Below are 4,718 nucleotides of genomic sequence, written 5' to 3' on the forward strand. Positions count from 1 at the left end.
GTCAGCCGGATGTGTACCTCAGACTGGGTGAAGCCGAAGGCTAGCGTTCTTAAGGGAATATTCGGTCGGTGACCCGAAAGATGATTTATTTACCAATTTATCTGCCCCCGGATGCTTTTTCTGCTATTTTCGCAGTCCGGACATGCACTTTAGGGCATGCCTCATAGGGAAAGGAACCCTTAACGAAACTATTCTCCCTGGAAGATGTTTCTTACTAACCATGTAATATAACATAGCTAGTTGGGCACTTGTCTGATAAAGCAATTATGACCCCTACGCCTTGTCTCCATGCATGCCTCGGTTCTTTTATAACCGTAAAGGTATTCGGACACACTCCGGACTTTTGGGTCCCGAGGTTGAAGCGAAAAGGTCCGCAAAGACAAACGATCTACAATCCGGCTAGAAGGCATTTTACATGTCATTTTAAAAATTACATCGTCAAACTGACTGATTGTACTCCTCTTCAATCCCATCTAACAGGCTATCTAATTTACAGTCCTGTTGGGAATATTTGGCGGCCAATTCTACTTGGCCGTACATCAGGCTCACAGGGATCTCCTTCCCATCGGGCCCCACAGGTCCGACCTCGGCCATGTGGTTTGGGTCAGCCTTCGGGTACCGCGTCTTCACCATGGCCTAGGCCTCCCTGGCGCCTTGATGGCAGGCTGATATCTTCCACAAACGGAGACGCTGCCGTACTCCCTGAAGCTTCTCAGCAAGCCCTCCAAGACCCTCGGGTAGGGAGATGGACGGCCATAAGGCCTGAACGACGCCGCTCATCGCCTGCCGATCACGTTCGTGTAGTTGCAGCAGCTCGGGAAGAGGGTCTCCCGTGGAACCAGGCATCTCCTCCGCCGGACGACCCGTGAGCACACCTACAGACACATTTCTGTCAATCGACTTCCTCGCCGAACTCTTCTTTTCAAAAGAGTTTGCTCAAGCACTTACTATAAATGCCGCGACGAAGCCGCCGATTCTCCTTTACGGAGTCAGACAGCCGGACCCGAACATCTTTTAGTTCTTCGCCCAGCTGGGTGTTGGCATCCTGGAGTTTGTTCCTCTCCTGCTGCACCCTCATAAGCACCCTCTCGCCGGCCTTCAACTGGCGCAGCAGCTGTTGCTTGTCCGGATCTAGTCCGGCAACCTCTGCAATATTATTGTCAGACTATATACACACGCCGCACTTCATAAACTACTTCTTCTCAAAATATGAATTACCAGAGGGGGTCTCCGTGGCTCCCCCGGCAACGGCTAGTGTGGCCTCAAGTTCGGCCTTGCATTCTTGAAGCTCCTGGGACAGGTGGGTATTCTTCTTGGTAAGATCCTGCATTACAAATGATCCTTAAATAAGTTAGTTTAACTATTTTAAGTCTCGGGGGCTACTGGCATATATAACTATTAAAATTCCTCACCCGTATGTCTTTTACATACTGCTCCGTGGCTCTGGTTAAACCATCTTGAGCAGCACGGAGGTGCGCGTCTCCCGCATTAAAGGCATTCAACGCCTCTGGGGAGAAACACGCGTCACGAAGAACTGTCCGACGGCGCCTGTGATTCATGGCGCTCTCCACCTCGGACCTAGTGGCGGACAACCTGTCGGCATCCTCCGTTGGAGGAGCATCCGGCTCGCGCCTTGCGCCTGTCTCCCCCTCCGGACCAGGCGTTGGAGCCTGGCTGGCGGAGGCTTGGTTGGCACCCTCTCCGGACTCAGTCCGGCGAGCGCTCTTTCTCCTAGAAGAATCATGAGCATTAATATGCCTCCCAGGAGTCTTTCCCTTAAAAGACAAAGGTGCACCATACCTTTGCGGTGATGTTTCGATTCGCGCCGCACTCCTCTTCCGCTTGCTAGGCCGCACTGACCTCGTTTGGTTAGTCGCCGCAGGCTCGGCTTCCCGCCGTAAAGGCACCTCCTGCGAAGCGCCATTGGTACATGGTGGTCAGGAATAAACATTAAAAAAGTAACGGTGTCAGGACTTCGATCGTACTCACCTGGGAAGCCGGACATAAACCGGGGTAGTCAGCCGTAATGGCGACTAAAGCATTGTCTATGCTGAGCTGGTGGAACACCCCATCAATCAAATCCACCTTTATGTCCGGATCCTCTTCGGAGGCCGGATCAAGGGATCTTCCCGGATCCTCGGGTTGTGGAGCTGGGCTTTCTATGCCCTCCACATCCCGGCGTAGTTCCTGCGTCGAAATCATAAAGTAAGACACTTATCCTTGAAAGCACGGATCAGATATATAAGCGTCCGCTTACCTAGCTCCGAGGGTTATTCATGGAGAATCCATTCAATGGATTCGTGCGGAAGAAGTCCTCCTCCTCCCCCTTGTACAAGCCGAACATGATCTTCACCAGATCGGCGGCCGATCCCGGCCCCGTGCGGCCATGACGGGTGTCGTTGTTATCCCTGTTGAAATCCCACATGGGGTGGCCCCTATATTGGAGCGGCTGCACCCCTTGCATAATGCATGTGACCATGACTCCAATCATGGTTAATCCGGAATGGGCTAGTAACCGTATCCGGCCCATCAGATAGTGGACGCTCCTGTGATCTTCCCGTTGAGGGCTCCGTGGGCGCCAACTCAGGCGTTTCTTCAAAGGAGTGTTGCTAACCTCCGGGAGGCCGATCCGGACTGGATCCGGCAGCGGGGCGTCTTCCATATAAAACCACTCCGAAGGCCAGTCTTCGGATGCCTTCTTCGGGGTTCCGGATAGGTATCCGGTCCCAGCGATGCGCCATATTTCGGCTCCGCCCACTTGATATATCGACCCCTCGTAAGAACGGGGTACGAGGCAAAACAGCCTCTTCCACAACGCAAAATGGGGCTCGATGCCCAAGAACAGCTAGCAAAGAGCTACAAAACCCGCGATGTGCAAAATGGAGGCGGGCGTGAGGTGGTGAAGTTGGAGTCCATAAAACTCCAGGAGCCCCCGGAGAAACGGATGTATAGGAAATCCGAGTCCCCTTATTAAGTAGGGGACGAAGCATACCCGCTCTCCTTTGGGGGGATTGGGGACACTCTCAACCTGCTTCCCACCCTTGTAGGTGGCCAGTCCGGCTCGAACCGGAACCATAAAGGCCGGGGGAAGGTATCCCTCTGCTTGGAGCGTCACTAACTCGCTATGCAGGACTGATCATCTCCTCCAATCTACTGGCTAAGGACTGGGAGCGTGAGAAGAGGATCCACATTGACTGTCCATGTTGGAATGGATTTCTTGTCAGATGCGCCTCGATGAGTACTTGCGGAAGGAGGATGGTGTGATTTGGATCTGGATCCACGCCTTTCTTATAGGCAGCTTATTCGCGCAGCTAGGGGGTAAAACGTCAGAATACCCTGGCTTTTCGCATTCGTATGACACGTGGAAGAAGGCCATTATTGGACGTAGAAGCCAAGGAGCGCAACATTTATGAAGCAACCGGACACTATCTGGCAAACACGTGGAGCATGAAGGAGAACCCGCCTTGCAAATGTCGAAGACAACATACGCGCTGGACTCGTCGTCATTGAAGCCTGGTTCGGCGGCTACTGAGGGAGTCCTGGACTAGGGGGTGTCCGGATAGCCGAACTACCATCATCGGCCGGACTCCAAGACTATGAAGATACAAGATTGAAGACTTCGTCCCGTGTCCGGATGGGACTTTCCTTGGCGTGGAGTGCAAGCTTGGCGATACGGATATGTAGATCTCCTACCATTGTAACCGACTCTGTGTAACCCTAGCCCTCTCCGGTGTCTATATAAACCGGATGGCTTTAGTCCGTAGGACGAACAACAATCATACCATAGGCTAGCTTCTAGGGTTTAGCCTCCTTGATCTCGTGGTAGATCTACTCTTGTAACACACATCATCAATATTAATCAAGCAGGACGTAGGGTTTTACCTCCATCAAGAGGGCCCGAACCTGGGTAAAACATCGTGTCCCTTGTCTCCTGTTACCATCCGCCTGGACGCACAGTTCGGGACCCCCTACCCGAGATCCGCCGGTTTTGACACCGACAATACCCATAGGATTTTTGTATGCAGTTCTATAGGCCCATAATGCATAATCAAGTTTTTTGGACCAATTCTTTCTAGATCTATTCACAGTCTTTTGCAAAATTAATTTGAGCTCTCTATTGCTCAACTCTACTTGACCACTAGACTGCGGGTGATAAGGAGATGCGATTCTATGATTGACATCATACTTAGCGAGCATCTTACGGAAAGCACCATGAATAAAGTGTGAACCACCATCAGTCATAAGATATCTAGGGACTCCAAACCTCGGAAAAATAACTTCCTTAAGCATTTTAATAGAAGTGTTATGATCTACACTACTAGTTGGAATAGCTTCTACCCACTTAGTAACGTAATCAACAGCAACTAAAATATGTGTATAACCATTGGAGGCAGGAAAAGGTCCCATATAATCAAAGCCCCAAACATCAAACGGTTCAATAACAAGATAATAATTCATAGGCATTTCTTGACGTCTACTAATGTTACCTATTCTTTGACATTCATCACAAGATAATACAAACTTACGAGCATCTTTGAAGAGAGTAGGCCAATAAAAACCAGATTGTAGTACCTTGTGTGCAGTTCTATCTCTAGCGTGGTGTCCTCCATAAGATTCAGAGTGACACTTGCGTAGGATTTGTTCCTATTCATGCTCAGGCACACAACGTCTAATAATACCATCTACTCCTTCTTTATAAAGATGTGGATCATCCCAAA

Source organism: Triticum dicoccoides, chromosome 6B, assembly GCF_002162155.2.
Source record: "Triticum dicoccoides isolate Atlit2015 ecotype Zavitan chromosome 6B, WEW_v2.0, whole genome shotgun sequence".
NCBI lineage: Eukaryota > Viridiplantae > Streptophyta > Magnoliopsida > Poales > Poaceae > Triticum > Triticum dicoccoides.